General features: G+C 41.1%; 2 long non-coding RNA genes across 8 annotated transcripts; both read left to right on the top strand.

The window, feature by feature from the left end:
• Positions 1 to 1,195: 1,195 nt before the first annotated feature.
• Positions 1,196 to 9,707, top strand: LOC107264784. 6 transcript variants are annotated; one of them, XR_003058867.1, is made up of 5 exons: positions 1,196 to 2,817; positions 4,887 to 4,921; positions 5,000 to 9,023; positions 9,091 to 9,176; positions 9,263 to 9,707. It is a non-coding gene; the product is annotated as an uncharacterized LOC107264784 (long non-coding RNA). The 6 variants fall into 6 exon arrangements; XR_003058866.1 differs by having other exon boundaries at positions 1,197 to 2,817; positions 4,981 to 9,023; XR_003058865.1 differs by having other exon boundaries at positions 1,197 to 2,817; positions 4,887 to 5,315; positions 5,426 to 9,023.
• A 2,803-nt stretch (positions 9,708 to 12,510) lies between these two features.
• Positions 12,511 to 17,853, top strand: LOC112493912. 2 transcript variants are annotated; one of them, XR_003058871.1, is made up of 3 exons: positions 12,511 to 16,390; positions 16,499 to 16,799; positions 17,433 to 17,853. It is a non-coding gene; the product is annotated as an uncharacterized LOC112493912 (long non-coding RNA). The 2 variants fall into 2 exon arrangements; XR_003058870.1 differs by having other exon boundaries at positions 12,511 to 16,414.
• The last annotated feature ends 2,121 nt before the right edge of the window (positions 17,854 to 19,974 follow it).

The following is a 19,974-nucleotide window of genomic DNA, read 5'->3' as shown; positions in this document are numbered from 1 at the left end:
AATTGTACAGTGGACTTCATACTCGCGAATTTTCATTCCCTACTATACAACCTACTACCTCACCCAGGCGCCGCCGCTATGTCATCCACCATGTTGAATCTTCTTTAATCATACTTTCTCATTAGTCTTAATTACAGCTTTTCTGTTTTTCATTGTTTTTCATGCATTTTCTTCTCGTTCTCAATATCCCCAAACTCATTCTCTCTCTCATGCCAGTACTCATTCTACATTATTCTCTTCCTCACGTTCGATCAATCAAACTCTTCCTCTCTATCTTACCATCTTCCTGTAGCAATTCTGTACTTATATCTTTATAGCTATGTGTGGATAAATACAATTGATTTAAATGATGATAGACCGTCTTTAATCGTACACAAAACTTCTATCCATAGAATCCATGATCTTTCAGTCTGTAAATTTACCACTGAACTGACAGTAGTACTTTTTGAAAATGACTCAGCATTACGATACATTAAGACGTTTTATGATCCAAGATTAATATTTTGTATGAACAAAAAATTACTAGTTTTATCAAAATAGTTTGATTATACCCAGTGACTCCGTTTGGCATTATAGTAGAATTGGAAAAATTAATTTATATTTTTAATAACTCTCTTGGACGGCCGAAAAAGAAGGAACGTTCTTATCCAGTGTATTCCCGGAATACTGACAAAATAATATACCCCGTGTATGGTCCCATGAGGTCTTACCATCGTGATCCATTAAAAAAATGACTGGATATTTTCTTCTGATATGTATACATACGTTGACACCGGTTGCGCGATTCTGTCGCGACCAATGAAGATACGTCGAAAATTTAACGCCGGCCTGACTACATGTACCGGTAGATAGGAGCTTGCGGTATGCATATAAAAAAGCCCACAAGTTCGGATCTACGGGTTAGTGTCATCAAGTAGCTGATTACATTTCCGCGCGAATCGACGATCTTATACGCCAAGAGAGAGCCTTTCCGTGTCGAATCTATTTCCTCGGCCTAGAGATTTCTGGATTTGAGTCCTGCTGCTTCAGAAATAATTTCGAACCACCTGAAAGCAAATAAGATAACTTAATACGTATACCCGGGACGATTCGATGACAATTAAAAAAAATAGATGTAGCAGTCAATAGGGAGAATGATAAACTACTTTTAACTTTAAACAGATAATTACATAGGTTTTAATAATTATCAGACTTTTTTAATTAGCAAACTGCGCCGTGTTAATTAGCGCAGATTTTCTCGTGTAAGACTATATTGCGTTAATGAATCCATCGGAACTTTGACTTCGGTTAGTTAAATTATTAAATCTAAGGACCACAATGATTAACGTTACAGCCAGAGAAATATCTGTTTACTTTGTATGAGGCACGAAAAGTAATTTTGCAAAAGGAATACAGAAGAGCCCCTCGCGAGTTACGCCAGTGCCGCGAAGCGATCAGAAGAGAAAAAAGGGTATCCTACGAGAAAGAAACAAGAAGAAGAAGAGCAAGGAAGAATAAGAATATGAAGAGAAATAGGTAGGCTCGGGCGTTGTAAAAATCCCCAGCCTCTTCGCTCGTAGACAGTTTAATGGCCTCTGCAGCTCTCCCGAGGCAGCCCAAAGGGATAAGGGGCTGTTTCCAATTGACCGATTAGATATTAACAGGAATACATATATACATACACATTTCTTATAATAAAAATAATTCATTAATGTCCCAGAATGCATTAGTCTCTATAACAATGGATGAACAAGAAACGTGATAGGGAACAATTCATTTTAGATAAATAAAAAAAATTAAAATATCTATAAACCACGGAAACACGTCTTCATTTTTCAATTTCGTTAAAAAATAATAATTGATTTCTTCCTGTAAATAATTCTCCCCTCACTCCTCACTCGGTAATTTCATATTTTATACGAGGCCTAAACTCATGGCATACGGCAAATACGGAGAACGGATATGCAAGCGTTGGTTCAACGGCATATGAAATTTCGTGGATGCAGCCACGATATAGGATTGTGAACAAAGCTTAAGGATGGAACCTGAACACTGTGACAAAGGATCTCCCGTGCAAACGTGTCTTTCGAAACGAAAATCTACATTGCTGTGAAACACTGTCCCTTTCGAGAAACTAAATCTGTTGTACGAACCGATGCAGGGTTACAATATTAAGTAAATATATGTTAAGATGCACAGTGTGTACTACACCTAACGTAGCCAGCATCTTTGTCGACGTCTGGTCGTTCCTCGCAAGAAAATTGAACAGTGACAAAACAGTAAAGCGCAAAACAACGAAGAGTAAACTTTGAGAAGGATTGTTAGACGATGATATTGCTAATTTCACGCCGTTTTCTATCGTAACGTTTCAGTACGGAATAACAGCTCGCATTTTATCGACTCAGTGAAATTATATGTTAACGACTATGAAAAAATTAAACAAACGTCTAACCAGGGTATAATTGAAATTTTAAAACTGTCAGTTACGTTCTTTGAAGTACTTCCAATGACCGGTTGGCGCGTCTGTTGGTTATGCAGATTCTGAGAATGTGCTCACCGCTCTCTACCGGCGTTTAGCAGAAGCGAGTTTCATTATGGAAAACGTACGACACAACGAATCAAGAAGTATGACGACCTTTGACTCACGCTCATTTTTCTTGATCAATCGAGACTAGAGAGGGCAAGTACTTGTTTCTCGTAGGTCGAACGTAAACGTAAACGTTGGGTCTCTATTTGTGCGAGTATTGCGAAGCGTGCGATAAATCGATGATACAGAGGAATAAGTTTGATGTCTGGGCAACGTATCTCGTGCGGGGAGATGGAAGACGAATCTTTTACGTAAGCTTTCCTTTGTTCTAAAAGTGACTCAAGATACATTACGAAGATTGAAAGAAGAGCGTGCAAAGAAATGAAACAAATGAATTACCAAAATCCTTTTGTTGTCTTCTTTTACGTATATTTTCAATTGATAATAATGAGCCAAGGGCAGTTGGAATTGTAATGTGTGCATCCTTACACGCAATAGGTATATTCGCCATAAGACGTCACTAACTCATTATGCAAGAATCGAAGTCAACAGTCAGAGCCCATGGGTCAGGATGTACCCAGTATCCTTTCAGAAATTTTCTACAAATTTTTATAAAACTAAAAAAATGTCTTTTCGGTTAAGAAAAGTTTACCCGTGTACAGCTAAGTACAATGCCAGCCAGAAAATAATCTGAAATTTACCAAGTTGCGATATTTTATTCCAAACGTCCAGGAGCGTATACGTAAGCCACAGAAGACAGAGGATGCCAACCACTAAATCGTATCAGCCACTGTCGAAGAGTGCCTTCCCACGAGAGAAAGAATTCGGTTCATAGACCTCAATGTATTGTCCGAATCCGCCCTCAATTGAAATTCCGAACCTGAATCTCAAGTGAACCACGAAACCACTCATTTTCCGGGGGACGGCGTACATCCGCCGATAAAAGTTCTTCCTGAGGAAGCTTTCTTTCTGTTATTTCACATTTATACAATTAGACGTGCTTACTTACGTATCAAGGTACCTATATAAGATGAAATTACGCACATGTACGTAAGAGGCATTCGTGTGATTTCACGTAGTTTTGCGCAGGGTCGTCCACGTTTTGTAGTCGTACAATCGACGAAGGGTGGACGTGAGCGAGAGAGAGAGAGAGAGAGAGAGAGAGAGAGAGAGAGAAAGAGAGAGTAGAGTTAGTAGTAAGAGAAGGAAGAGAAAATAGAGTAAATGGAAACGAATGAACGGAAGAGAGTGCGCATGAGAGAGAAATTGTGAGAGAAGAAGAGAGGTAACGTGTAATCACAGGGGCGTTGGATTAGGGGGGCAACGAGGCAGTGGGGAGCCGAGGCAAAGAGGAGAAGGCTACCGCCATATTATATTTAGCGAGACAGCCGTGTGAATGAACTGCAATGCAGGGACGGACACGTTTAAGGTTCCTCTTCTCCCTCCCTCTCTCTCTCTCTTTCACTCCATAAAGTTGTTTCACGACTCGCAGGACCTTTTTATCAGCAACGAGACCTCAAATTTTACGTACAACATTTCTTCTCCTTTTTCTACAAATTGTCAGGACGCTACCAGACCCGGCCCGTACACTTACCTCATAAATTCTGTAGTATCTACTTTGTTGCTATCGAGTAGTATTGTGATATTTTTACTTTTCCAGAAAAGATAAACGCTACCAGGAAGGAACGATAGGACATAGGAAGATCGCTGGCTTTTATCCTAATGCCCACATTTCATACGTGTTGCATCATGTGGGTTTTGCCTATAGTCACGAGATTGGTGAATCCGTTAGCAGACATTCATAAATGGAGTATAATGAGTCATTTTGAATTCGAGGAGGTTCTTCGGTCGATAAAAAAATTTCTAAATTTTGTTTTCTAGACAATTCATATCTTTTGATAAGCATTGCTGCCAACTATAAAGATTATAATACTCAAATGAATATAACGAAATACCATAAAAAACATTTTCTAGCTAAAACAATGAAAAATATCAAAAAACTGAGAGAGCATGTTTATCGTAATCTGGTATACTGTACATTTTATCCGTGGAATAGTTTAATTTTCTTGAATAAACATCCATTCGAATATTCCCTGCAGCGACAGAGCTCGTTCGATTTGCTTCCGAGTCCCGAAGCAACGAGGATAAATACATGTATTTCCATACTATCGCAGAATTTCATTCCGCTTCCCGTGATACTGACTATACGAGACAGACCGATAAATAACGAGGAAGCAAAAGAGACAGCGAGAATAGACGAATAAATTATCTGTAAAAAAATGGATTTCCAATTTTCTTCATCTCTCGGACAAAATTCACTGCATGTAGACACAACCAAAAACTCAAAATTTATTCATCGTAACGTATTTCTTCCTTGCAGCGTCATCGTCACGAGAGACAGACAACGTGGCACGCGTAAGTATCGAACGGTATATGCCGGCAGTTCGTTGAAACGTTGCAACCGCCTGCAACAGTTGCAGAAACTCTTTGGAGGAGGAGGAGGGAGTTGTATTTTTCCGGGAGAGCAAGAAACTGGCGAGCAAGGGTACCTACGGCGGAGAGGACGAAAGAGGGATAGACGGTCTGGCAATAGAGGAGGATGAGAAGTGGAATGAGGGTGAAGAGACTTACAGGGAGGGAGAGAGAGGGAGAGAGAGAGAGAGAGAGAGAGAAAGAGGATAAGAGAAGAGAGTGGACAGACGCGTCCCCATAGCAACACGACGCGGCCATGGCTTATATATGAAACTACATACGGTAAATTCATTCTCTTCGAGGCATCCAGACTCAGAAATAAGCTTTGTGTACACAGGTATGTCTCAGTATACACGGCAGTGTACGTAGAAAAATAAAAGCAAACTCCATACTCGACGCGGTAGACGCTCTAATTTTACCAGGTATTCGTATCTCGAATTCGTGCAGGCCGAGGGAAGATGGGTAAAGCGTCGCGTCGATGCCAGCACGTAGAAGAGAGAAGGAAAGACAAAAGAAATTCTACCGATGTATACAAGAGCTGTAAGAAATTGAAGAAGCTCCCGGCAATGTCTTTTCTAGCTGCAGAAAAAGAATCGTATTTTTTTTAAATATCGTCTATGAAGGTACATCTAAAACCGTAGTAGTGACTCCTTATATATTCTAAAAAAAAAAGAAACAAGTTCCCCACGGCATGGTATAACTATATACACGTGCTTGACGCACGTAGGTCTGCAAAAAAAATTATAAACTATTTTACGTCCCGTCTCACGTAATGCACTCTAGCCACGTGCACCTCGTACAATCAGGCGACTCGACCATCTAGCGGCAATGCAGCGAACTACTTAAATCTCCGTATAAGAAAAGCTTGACTAACCAACCCAACGTAGGTCGCCATCACGTCGCTTTTGACAAGTCCAATAAGCATTGGCAGACAGGATAGACGCGTTCATCCCTAAAGTGTATTGGGGTGGCTGGCCAGCAGGGAAAATTCGGTTTGCCGGTGCCGTTTGGTTCGCCCTGTACAGTATGCACCGCCCCACTGCAGTTGCACCTTGATCCTAACATGGTGGGAACACCATGGCTTGATTTACTACTCCCATAGGCCTATCCCCGCCCACCACCTAGACCAGCCTGGCCAATGACTGGCATGCATTCTAGTAGAGAGGTGTAGAGCTGTGTCTTCGTCATCGCAAGCTCCCCTCTCGTGCCACTATAGCTGCTACCTAGCTAGCTCTGACTAGCTGCTGCTAGCTAGCTGGTTGACTTGCGTGAGCAACAGCTGACGGTATTCTTTACGATTTGCACGTACCATACGTTGACGTAGCGACACGTCGTCACTACGGGATACCATTGGGTCTGTCATGTTTATTTTTCTTTTTTATTTCAAACGTCGTGTACTTGTCTTTATTTCTTTTTTTTTGTCTCTCGTCCATACCAGTCTTTTATCGCACTCTTTTTATTGGGTATACCAAAATTTTTTTCGCTTATCTCACAAGGACTCGTTAATTATATCTGTATAGCGATACCATTGGAATTGACAGGATTGGTAGGACATTTGGACATTGCCTTCAGCTTATATTGCATACCACTGTGCCTTGATTAGAGACTACGTTAATTATTGAATCGAGAAATTTCATTGATTTCGTATAAGTAAATTGAACGGATATGTTTTAGGCTATGATTTTCATTTTGGATAGTCTTTCGATTTATGAATAATACATATGACGCTTGAAAATATGTTTGACACTAGGGTGCTTAAGAACTTTTATTGTCGTATAAAATTGTTGCGTTCTAGGAACTTTGAGGTTTTACCGATGATCCTTTGAAAATAATTTTATCGATAATCGTTGTCTTATCGAACAAACGAATCGTAGATAACGGCTTGATCTTATCACGTCCTATGAAAATTGTGTCCTATACGGTAAATACTTATGGATTGAACACAAACTGCACTGTTATAGTCATGATTATCGAGGTCTTCCTTATTCTTAGAGTCACTTAAGAAAAAAGTATGCAAACATTTCGAAAGTCAGTGCTAAAAATTCTATGTCCCAAGGGGTTTTATTTAGCAAACTCGGGTTATAAATGTAACTTCGTGTCTACGAAGAAAAATTGCACGAACGTATTTGCAAAGCAATGAACACATACGAAGAAAGTAATGAAGTTAGTCAAATTGATGGGACGCTCTTGCAACTCGTTTTTTGGCTACATGAAAAAGTCAGCATTTCAGTCAACAACGTGGAAAATGAAAATTTAATTGTTTTTCGCATCCGCAAAATTGATCTCATGGCGTTTTTACTTTATAATATTTCAATAATATTTACCCCACGTGTACTCGTAATAACAAGGCGGGTAAAATGAAGCAGTTAAGTCTACACATCTGTAGTATTTCCTGAAACTATCGGTAATGCAATTAAGCCCAAAATAAAGAGAGACAAAGACAGAAACATGAAATATCATTGCCTGGTCAAGGCGAACAATGCACATTGCATTTATTCACGTACGAAGAAGTTTGAACGAAAATAGAGAATCGATAGAAGAGCAACTGCAATGAGAATAATCCCCAATAAAATTTTCATGGGAATCCAAATAATGTATGGCTATGATTTTTTTTATATACTCATATCTCCACGAACAATTTAAACTAATGCACAATTTACGTCAGAATCTATTACCACACTCAATCTCCATTCTCATTGTCAGGTTGTAAATCTAAATAAAAGTCAATATGAACAAAAATGCATCACAATATCTGTTGGAGAACTCGAAAAAAGAGTAACCTTGCAATTGTATCGTTACGTCATAAATTATAAGTGTAAGCTGAGTAATATATTAATACAAAATTTATATGCTTAGACTGTACTTGCGACCGCAGTATGCAATATCAAGGCGTTACGATTGTTGAACTAACCTCAAATATTTCCTTAGAATCGTCGGCGCTACTGATTATCTTATTATCACATGAAAAATTATACGAATGTATATTCGTATCACCCAACCGAATACACATATCCATAATAAGTATTCCGTCTGGAATTGCCAGTCTTCGCTCCCTATTTCGACGGGGTACTTGGAAACCGCGAAACTGACACACGGCGGTCTTCTCAAGGGGTTATTACGCGACGAAGCAGGGCCACGATTTCATTTTCATATCCGGTTTAGCGCTTTCAGCAATAATCTCCAAGCAAGAACAGCACTGACCTAGCCAAGGGCTGGCTGGTCATGTAAAGTAACGCCATGGCACGACATGCCACACCGCATCTATTATAACGTACTACGATGCTATGTTATACTATATGATACTATGCCATGCCATACCATACAACACCATGTCGGAGTAGGTACACGCGAACGAGAAAGGCTTGCGCCAGACGGTAGATGCACAACTTGGTTATTGATCTTAGCCAGAACTAGTTTCCGTTTCCGTATTTCCATCCACTGTCGTTTAGTGTTTCACGAAGAGGTACGTTTGATACCGTATTCAACGTCGAGTACATACAGCTTCGTTGGTTGGAAATACTATAACCTATAAAGGTTCGTGTAATCCGTCTCGCGCGATACAGTCGGGACATAAGTTTCGTAAACAAAGTGAAAAGATTCGATGCTGGACGTGTAATCGCCATTTTCTAATCGTCAAACCAGACAAAGTACAGTAATGTAAATATAAAAAGGCAATAGAAACAGTGCGATTCTCACAGGACGGGCGGAGCATTTTATACTTTTCAACGAAACGACCACACGTAGGTTTATAGAACTTTCCGAGCGACACGTCAAAAACGAACGAGCTTCACACCATAGAGCCAGCCGTTAAGGAATGCACTTGAACGATACAACCGTGCAGAGCGACAGCTCTTGTTTATTGTCACGCGCGCCATGGCACTACGTTATCTTGCGTCCTGATGTGTTCTTCGTTGCCAAGAATTATTTGTCCTTCGATGGTAAAACAGAGCGCGAACCCAAAGGTATATACATACGTACAACTTTTCCAACATGGCGCGCATGAAAATTCTTTTGTACGTCACGGCGGACAATTGCCAATCGAACGGTAAGAATTCTTTTATCAACGATATTGTATCACACTGGCGTTGCTATTATCTGCGCATTCCCAACAGGCGCCGCAAGACAGGGTGGGTGACTGTTTCACAAAAGAATGACAAAGTAGCGACGTCACTGACCAGTGTTGTTTAAACGTCAAACGGTGAGACTGACAGGGAGTCCGGAATGGACGACATAACCTAGGTGCTCTTGCTTGTGCTGCTTTTTATGAGTTTCGTCTTTTGGCAGCTTCTTGGCGTTTCTCTACCCGGTATGACAAAGGAACTCACGAAGAAGACTGTGCCGGTATTTCTGATATTACTGTCTCTTTGATATATGTGTATATGTAAGAGCCGGCCGATGCCACTGATACTGTAATCGTCAATTGCACAGCCATGACTGTCGCTAATTTCTGTTATTTGGTATAAAAGTGCTATTGCTTGAAGTAATAAATAAACAGGGTAGGGAAATGAAGATACTCATTTGGTTGAACGTAAAAGGTTGCCAAGAGAGCGGCAGACAATTATGCAAAGTATTATGATAATCAAGGCCTTTCCAGATACTCAGAGTGAATAGTTTTGTATGACAATAAACTTTTTGTGTTTTGACTCTTGCGACTCTTGTCTGTTCTGCAATGACCTTGCTAATGAGAATAGTCAGAGGTAATCAATATGACGATATATGTCTATATTTATACGCATTAAATAGATAACCATCGACAGTTCAATGGTTTATAGGATTATCGATTGTCGAGAAATGCATTGACGCGTGTTTGTTATTTTGTTATGGAACTTTTAAGAAATAACTATTTTAAACTAATTGGTAAATTCCGTTAAAATTTTTCAGTTATATTTGAGCATCGTATCGTTACTCGAGCAGTATTATTAATCGTAATAATAGCATATCCATTGGAATTACCTGAACTGCATTAATCGAGTACCTTATAATTTATGAAAGCTATTGTGCATTGTTCTCAGTTAAAATAATAAGGGATAAAGAAAGTAGTTGATAGGTGGACCAAAGTTTTACGAAATTAATATAACGTGAAGAGCGAATGATTTTAGATTATCGTGATTCCTTAATGGCACAGTGAATTCTCTGATTAAATATCCTGTAAGAGTCGAATTTCTCGGAGAATTGCATCTAAAAATATATTTCACGATGATTTGTCTTTTTCATTTTTCCCCCCTACACATTTTTCAATCCGTTGCCACGCTGATATATAAATGAAAATGTATCAGCGTACGTGCACGAAGGCAGGGGAGAGTAAAATTCCACACAGCAACAATGAAATTACAGTAACAAGCAACAATTTAATAAAAATCGAACGAACACCAGACCTTCGCATATGACTAATAGATATTTGTATACGAGTATTTCCGTAATTTTTTTTTAATATCGCTATACATTTTATTGATTCCGAGAAGGATTTTTCATGGTGCTCGTCAAATTTCGCATAGTTTTTCCTACAGATTTCCACCATCATTCCTTCCGAGCACAAGGTCCGCCCATCCATTATTTTCGCCCCTCTTATACGACGAGTATCCATAACGATCCCCCAAAAATAAATATCCCTCAGAAATGCACCGTGAAACCCGTAAAGGGTGATGGGAGACGGATATGGAGGAGCTTTTTCAAAAGATGAAAGTTAGGTTCTGGGAACAGTGACGTCGATGAAGCTGCCATTGGAGTCTGGAAAAATTCGAAGAGTATCGATCTTTCGTTGGGGGTCTCACTATCCGATGTCCAGGACACGTCCCGGACACGAGTTGCACGGGAAATAAAACGTTAGATACAGAGAGAGATAGAGAGAGAGAGAGAGAGAGAGAGAGAGTGAGAGAGAGTGACGATGAAAGTGGTAAAATGGTGATGAACCAATCTGTACTTGCTTGATGAATTTAACTGATGCGATCCACGACGATGAAATCCCGTGAGACACGTCTCACCGTTACGAGCTAGACGATCCCATCCTTCGTTTTATACTGATTCTCGTACAATCCTGGTTTCCCTCGTTTGGTAAAGGTAGCTCCCAGGTGAAATCCGGGCATTGATCATCTTCGAAGACCGTACGCCGTACGCGCAGGAACTCGCTGAACATTTTAAAAAATCGTACACGAGAGCACTGTTACTGCACTATGGATCAAGAATCACAAATCCAACAACGGACGTTTTACAGTATAATTTATCGTTTAGAATGTAGCCTAACGCGTCATAGAGAAGTTTAGCTTTTTATGATGTGATACACAATTAATTTAATCGACAATCTCTCGATACAATAACTAAATAAATTTGAAGTCTGTATCGCGTCGATAGATCGGACAGGCACTATCGGAGAATCGAGGGATCCGGCCGATTAGCGCAGCAAAGAGGAAACGTAGACGAGCTATAATCGAAGAGGATTTAGAGAACGAAACAGCACTTGCACCACTAGTGTCCTGGTGATACAGGAGGGTCGTATCCACGTAACGTAGAAAGTAACACGGTGTCTCAAGAGCTCTTCCCACGTCCGGGCGTCGGGGTTATCCCAGGCGGAAAAACCGAACGCAAATCCCCCGACGGGGTTAAACGGCAAGGTTCAGTGACACGGGGAGGATTTAGTTTTCCACGGTTGGAGGGGGGTGGTGGTGTCGGCGGCTGCGAGGGCCACCACGACAGCGACGGCAGGAACTTGCGCGGCGTTAACTTCAAAGCTTCAGAGAAAATCGACGAGCGAAGTACGTACGTACATGAAACGTGAAACAAGAACTGAAGGATAAGCGAGAAGAAGCGTATAAGCACGTAGAAACATGGAGTCGAACAGAGGAACCGAACGTACGGAGTACGAAGGAAGGAACGAGAATGCGATCCGAGCGTCGACGAACGTGAACGTAGGTGCAGTCAGGGCCGACGTGCGCACATGGCCTGGCTGGCGTTCGAGTTTGCCTTCCAGTGCAAATTCATAGGGGCAGTGCCGTAGTCGGCGCGGGCGCTGGGGGCGCGTTGCACCGGGACTGCACCCCACCCGAAGCAACGAACGACGAGCGGCGAACGAACGCAGCCAGCCAGCCGCTCCGTTTACTAATGGCGCTCACCGCTTCGCGGAGTGGGAGAAATCCCGCCTAAAGACGTTCGAAAATCCCGCTCGATGCCTGAAAATCCCGCCCGCACAATTTCTCACAGAGGTTAAAGGCCGTCTCGTACTCGGGGCTTCCTTCTGCTGTCGGTATGACCTCCTGATATCAGCCTGGGATTCTTCGTTCAATGACACTGAATTTTCTAGATGGAACCCTACGACAACCCGGCAGCCACCTTTGTGCCTGTGCGTAGCCACGTTCGACTGCTACGGATATACTGGCAGTGGCAACCCGTTCGAAAAGTGCAACGGACGATATCCCGTGCATCGGAGGAATGGCGGCCACTTTTATTCTGTCTCTTCTCTTGCTTTCTCTCTCTCTCTCTCTCTCTCTCTCTCTCTCTCTCTCTCTCTCTCTCTCTCTCTCTTGGCTCTCCCTGCGCCTCTTTTCGTTTCTCTTCCTCCTTCTCTCTAGGATGTACTGCGATCTCAGGCGGCATGCATTTTTTATGCGTTTTTTATAATGCTCCTTTTTTTAGACGACCAAAGGGAGCTGTACGAGACTGTATTGTTCGTTTCGTTTGGTCGGAAGAGCGAGGTAAATGGGCCTTCGTACTGGGAGACCAAAGTAGGCACCAGAGAACGAGGGTAGAACGAAGGAGAGTGGACAGGCTCTTTGGGTTACTTTAAGCGATAGCAGTTTTTCTACAGTTAATCGAGTTTAAATAAATAATCGAACCTATCGAACGAACAAAGTGGCCCTAAACACACGAGTCCAGGAGAATCTTAATATAGTTTTACAAAAAGTACAATTACATACTTTTATATAATCTTATACGCTAAGAATCAATCGCGTGGTCGAGCATACGGAGAAATACGAGAGAAACGTATCGAAGGCTTGAGACTTTTCAATATTTATCGCACTTATCATTCCATTATCTCGCGTTAAAGGGCACGTCGTTAGACTTTTATTATATTTACGAACGTCTCGTCTTCCTTTGATTCCGAACGATAATGATCTCCTTGTTTCACGTCCATAACTAAAACTGTTTTATCATCACGAGAGATTACAAATAATTTTTCAGCATCCTTCTCACATATAACGATCAGCCATAAATCGAGAATAAGGATCTGGCGCTACTTAGAAGTCCATTTCGCAAAAAGCAAGTAGTAGCAGATAACGAGGAACGCATGTACTTTTTGCATGTCAACGAGGCCAGAAAATTTCCACGGAAGCGGTATTAAGTATTCATCCTAATTGATCCTTTGCACCAATACGCCGTGACCGTCCCCCACTTCCTCGTCCAATCGCCCGAGATCAAGCACGTTTAATGGGGACGATGAAAGTGTCACCAAAACTGAATGAGATATGTCATCCTGCGACAGGAATATATGAATCGCGCCTGTGGCAGAAATAAAATGAAAATTATTCGCAGGACCCAAAGATGGAGGAAGCTGTAGAGAAGCTGGTCGACGTGGACAGGCAGACAGACCGGAGGTCAGACAAAATCGGCTGGTTGGCCAGAAGGGATAGAATTAAGATAAAGGAGGGACGGAGGGGGTAGAGAGAGAAGGAGATCAAGGGAGGGTAAGCCTCCTTCTCCTCCTCCTCCTCGGCTCCTGAAAGAAGGACGAGGACGAAGATGAAAAAGAAGAGGAAGCAAGAGAGGGCTTTGGACTGTCGAGAGAGTGCCACCCCAAAGGGCAATGTACTTGGTTCGTGGCTATCTTAGCGACTGCCTACGCTCCGACTAAGCTCTAGAAGGAGTACCATAGTAGAAGAGGGAAAAGAAGCAAGCAGGCAGAGGGCACGGGTGTACCTAGGAAGAAAAGGAAGCCCGGTGGACATAGACTAATTGAAAAATTGCATGCAAGTCCTCTCGGGCGTACGCGATCCAGGGGTGTCGAAAACTTGGGTAGCCCTGAATGGCGGAATAGGAGTCGAGTCGGTGTTGCACTCCACTCTGAAACAACCAGTTCCGCCACTGTGAAGAGTCTTCGTGCATCTCCGGCGCACGTCGGGGCTTATATTGATCACGAGAGTGCACGATATTCGAGAATATATTATGCGGACTCTAGCCGCGCGAAATATAATAGTCCAGAGTATAGCGGAAGGCCAGGCCGCTGCACTCAGTCCTGGCTGCTGCTGCTGCCGCGGGAGGCTGCCGTTGCCTTTCTCGTTGCCATTGCCATTGCCGTTTCTCCGCTTCCTTTTCGCTATCCCTCTACGTTATGTGCCTAACGCACTGCGCTTTACTCATATATAGTTATGTCTATGCTCTAACCTAGCTTATTCTATCTATATCCTTACACACTGTCGACATTGTCCTAGGGTATCTGTATACTTCCGTTCTATCGTTACTTTGCCTTATCCCATTTATACGTCGAGCTCTTTCCGCATCGACGTCATCCTACTTCCTCGAAGCCTTTTCCACCACGTTTTGGAAATCGCCCACCTCTCTCACACGGTATAACGTGCAAGCCCAGGGTAGGGGCAATTCGCGTTTACCGGTGCGCTGCCAATTTCATAATCGTTTCCGTATCTACAGAGCGAATTCGAGGCAATTTTCATTTTACCTTTATATCCCAAAAGTTCTCGACTTTCGCCTTAAACTCGTTAAACGAACCGTTCACCCTCCCTTTTACCGACCGAGTGTCGTCTGGCGCGACGTTCTTGTCTTCTCGAGGACGTTAATTAAAAAATTGTCGAGCGGCAAACATTCGTAGGTAAATGGACCTTCGGTCAAAAGGCACGCGCATAGACTATCAGGTGTTAAAGCTGCCTTTACTTTAGTATTCGTTTGATCTGTCCAGGTTGGTCTTGATAAAGTTTCCAAAGACAGTCGACCGTCTCCCTAATCAATTTTGATATCTGACTATATGGCTAAAATACTAATTAGAATTTAAAAACGGGTATTCAAAACCACGGAAAATTCAATTTCGCGTCAGCCTTCGATATCCAAGTCATCTAACCTAACCTAACGTGGAAAGAGACTCGAACGCCGATATAGATAAGGCAATCGATCACGCTGAAAGGACAAACGAGAAGCGTTTGATATTGACAATAGAAATTTATCTCCTTCTGTAAGCCTATCGAATGCAAAACTCGTCTTACAGTTTTTTGCCAAAGAATTCGATTGTGGATAATCGCTTTTATGGAATCATAGAAAATACGACGAACCAGGCTTATACCTACTACAAGAGACTATGATGTGTACAGGAGGAAACTAGTGACTAGCAAAAAAAAATATTGAAAAAAAAATAGCAGTCCGTTTCGTCCAATTAGGTTAATTGATCCTCGGCACTCGAAAAGCAATCTTCCGGAAATGCAGTTTTCAATTTCCCAGCAACACTCGATACGAGGGACATTCGAGATTCAATCTATTTAATTGACTTTATGCGATCATCGCAATGATAATGAGATATCTGGAATCATAGGAGACCGCAAATCTATTAATACGAAACAAGAGAAATTCGAGGTTTCGAATATATATGCAAAAAAAAAATACGAGTCCGGCCACAGTCTTATTCATAACAAAAATTTCTGATATCTCCAACATACTCGAGTACCGTGAAAAGATGCATGCTGGGACGTAGTAGCCACGATGGTGGATTCTCAAAAAGTACCAAGACGAATATTCTCAGGAGTCGAAGCATTAATCCAGAAGCTTCGTCGTGGCATCCCTCGACAGTCTCCCCACCCTTTGACTTGTCGGAGGCGGAGGAATGGGGATCGGGAATCCATGGTAGGGGCAAGAGAGGACCTTGGCCTTTTCGCGAAGTAAAAATAAAACCTGTTGACACCGGAGCGCTACGATGCAAGGGAGTCTCTCCGCAATTAAAGGCCCAACTTTGGTATATTATGTACGATTGGTCATACGCACCGTGTAGAGGTGAAACTTCCTTTGAAAAAAAAAAATTTCCCTCAGATACCCCCTCAATTATTCCCTACGATGACACAAGAAATAATTATTTGCACTTGGTTCAATGCCTCACGGAGCCACGTAAATTTTCCGTGCACGATCTTTGAAAGACAATTATACGTTATCGTACGACTATAATAATGATAAAAAAAATAATAATTCAAATCTCGATAATTACGTCATACCTAAATTAACCCATCCCTAGCGAACTGTCAACCGTCAAGCGATTCTATACTGTTACCAATCCCGACAGTATCTCTACCCAGGGATACACTGGCTCCAGGTACGATAGTTGAGCACACTGAAAGGTACATAGACTGTAGTAGACAGGGTTGAAGCTGTCAGGTCATATGGAGTGCGCTCGGAGAATACCACTACGCATGTATCGACGTAGCTCCCCAGGTATAACGCCCGGGCTCGGAAAGTGTACGCAGATATATATATATATATGTATATACAAGTAGAGACATGCACGGACTGGAATATAGCTATTACTGTATAACTATATAGATATGTAGCGGCGCCGAGCTACTCCGGTAGACTAGACGGAGCAGAGACGGAAAGCGGCCTCCTGCAACCTCAACCTCAACCTCTCTGCTTACCTACACCTTGTTTCGCGTCACTCCAGCCCCGAGAAAATCCAAGATCAGCCATGGTAGTAATCCTGGACACGATCCAGTCATCCGGGAATCGAGCGTCGGCTGACAGACTATCGGCTACGTCTCTACGATCTTATTGCCAGCCGAAGACGGCTGGGCGTGCAGTAAGGTTACAAAGAGTCTAGGTTACGCGGCATTGTCCCTGGAATAAGGTAAGACCTCTTGGGTGGCTACTTCTCCTTTCGTCTCTATCTACATAATCGATTAGACTTGTGATGCGAAGGTGAAACACTGTCGTGATTCATTAATAAAATTGTCAATGCACTGGTACTAGTTAAAGACAGCGAGTTAACCTCAAAAATACTTGCGAGCAAAAGAATCGACTGTTGGTAATGAAAATTTATACGTCGTGTATGATGTGTACGTGGGGGATATCGCAATGGTTTTTTTAACTTTGGTATATTATAGGATGCGATTAAATGTCGAGTAAATAGAGAGTTGTGGGTAATAAACTTTCAGGGACTTTTTTAATGGAAGTCTGGACTAGACACTTATTATGGACTTATGAGTTGGCTGCACGAGGATTAGGGAATAGTAGCTATTTGTTTCACAGCCTCTAAGGGGAGTGTCTGGCTATGATGAAAATAGTGAAAACTTCGTACAGAGAATATTTATATAATTTGTATTTATATAGACAAGTATGGCACTGTGAAGAGAATTGGTAGGGTAGGGTTTTGTTATGTCTATCTATTTGGAAGGTTTGATACTCTTGATAGATAAAAAAAGTGCCTGTGACCTCGTTTGAATAATTTGGGTGTGAGTAACCATTGTGAAAATATTTCCAGGTATATGGGACCACTGAAGTACGGTTGTATATCTGCCGGATGGGATCGTTTGAAAATACTTTTCTTGCTGTGAAACGTACCGTCGGCCATTTTGTCGACGTGACGCCCTTTCCTACATCTACTTCACGATTGGTGTACATCTTTGGGAAAAAGAAATTCCGAGCGCCCATTATCGAAGCGGAAAATGGTTCCCCCTTTAGCGCGATTGAAAGTCATCAAGAAGAATCGTATGGGGTGAAAAATTCCTATGTCCGTAGTCTAATGTATTACGTGAGAAATGACACCGAAAATGGATTATAGTATGGAGAAAAAAAATTAGAGCAATAATATATCAAATACCAATTAAAAAAATTGTATGATTATAAATTAACGTGTTACCAACCGGGAATCAAGGATTCAAGTAAACAAATTACGAAACCAACCAAAGAACGATTATTCTTAAAATATTTTAAAAAATCCCCTAAGAAGAATTTTCACCAGAATTTATTACTCAATAGGAAGTGACGCTGACAATCTTTTGACATCCTGCCAAGATAAGTTTCAAACATCATAATTCATTACACTGATTCATCGTAACTCTTGAGCAAAAATCATAATAAAGGTCTTTGACCATTCCGAAATTCTGTAGAAAAATTGGCTAATCAACATAAACCAAGATACACAACGTACGATAGCAAGGATTGAAAAAAATTAAATTCGAGAAAAAATTTAGAGAAATGCAGTTTCATCTAACAGCAAGTGGTTAACGTTGCGCCAAAAATTTCCGTAAATTTTTTAATTAACCACGATGACGTCATATTTAATTAGGATCGTCCAAATCTGCTTTATCGACACTCACCGAAGATCCATAGCTTTAACAATTTATACTACTGTGTATATCGTATAATATTAATTCACATATATACACTCAGCTATATATATATATATAAATATATAAGTATAACGATATGAGTAATATATTAATACGCAAGAACTCAACTGAAATCGGTAGTACAGCTTTGACCTTATTTGGCTTGCGATCTTGTTAACCTAACCTATGTTCCTGCCATTTGTCGTTTCTCTAACCCAATATGATTGACCGCACTGATAATATTCTAATACAGTTTGACACGTCAAATGCGACGAATAGAAAGAAAATAGGTCGTATAATAACATTGGTAGAGAATCGAGGGCTGAGAAATTGAATGAACACGAGGAAAAAGTGGAGAAACAAGAATATAATACCTGTCACTATTTTAGGTTATGTTCGTGTGCACGTACGAAATTGTCAATTAATGTATACGTAATTCTGGTTAAACGATACACCAGATACGTGACTTTTTATTAAACACCAGATGAACTTATTGATCGTACAATTGGTACTGTATGTAATTGCCACAATGCAGGTATAGGCATTGTGCTTTAGGCTAAATGCGCTATTGCTTCTAGTATGGGTACTCTGTTAACAATCGATGATACTTCAGCTGAGTTTGACTGAATCTGGTTGCGGATTTTCTGTTATACTGATTAGGTAATTTCATGAGCTTACAGCTGGATATAGGAATATCAAGAGAGTGAAGATCGATGTGTTTTGTTATAAAAATTCAACTATCTAAAGATAGATCGATATACGTTTAATTTCAATATTATGAGATTCACGATCGAAATAGACTAGTTGTTTTATCGTGTACAGTTCTATATCGACTACTGACAGGCACCACTAATTAAGTATCCCTCGAAGGATATTATTGGTTAACCAAGTCATTGAAACTAACTAGCCTTTAACTATCGCATAAAGTTTGCAATATCGCGCAAATGATCTTATCCATAGTCAGTGCGATTTAATTAATTATCGCAATCACTAACCGAATTAAGTGTAATACTGATAGTTTGATCTGTGTATAAAACCACGTCGTACGATTAAAAATATTTAACGGAACTGTTACTCAAACAAAAGTTTAATCGTCGTCACGGTGTGTATTGACAATTTTTTCATTTATCTGTCACTAGTATTAAATACTCTTTTTTACACTCTTGTAAACGATACTCGTAATAAGCATACATTTCTAATCCAACTTTTCGATGCTCTCCTCTGTGTGGTATAATCACTAAATTTTTAGGCGTGCAGTGTCCGTGAAAAGTATTATCTATCTATATCACGTGCTGAACGTAAACTGTCCTTACGTTAAGAACAAAAAAGAACTGTAGCAGAAGGCATCGAACGAGCGCAGAAAAAACCCAGTGTGCTATGTCATTGATAGGTTTACATAAAACCGTAGCGCAGTTTGGTTATTAAACCTGCCATTTTATAAGTACGTCACGCGATTGGAGATTCGCGCGCGCGTGACACGTAGAAATAATTTTTCCCGGTAGGCACTGAGTGTAAAATTTAAAAAATTACGATAAACGAGTGTGCACCACGATTATATTACCCCGATTGTCCCCCACGTGACGTAATACGCGTGCCGCGTCCAGGGCATGTGTGCAAATCGAGCGTAACATTTTTTTGAACGACGGTCGAAAAGGCACGATAACGCCAGGGAAGAAAGTTGCGTAATTTCCT

This window comes from Cephus cinctus, unplaced genomic scaffold, assembly GCF_000341935.2.
Source record: "Cephus cinctus unplaced genomic scaffold, Ccin1 Ccin1_scaffold0191, whole genome shotgun sequence".
NCBI lineage: Eukaryota > Metazoa > Arthropoda > Insecta > Hymenoptera > Cephidae > Cephus > Cephus cinctus.
The sequence above is the reverse complement of the archived record's forward strand: the minus strand, read 5'-3'. Positions and strand labels throughout refer to the sequence as shown.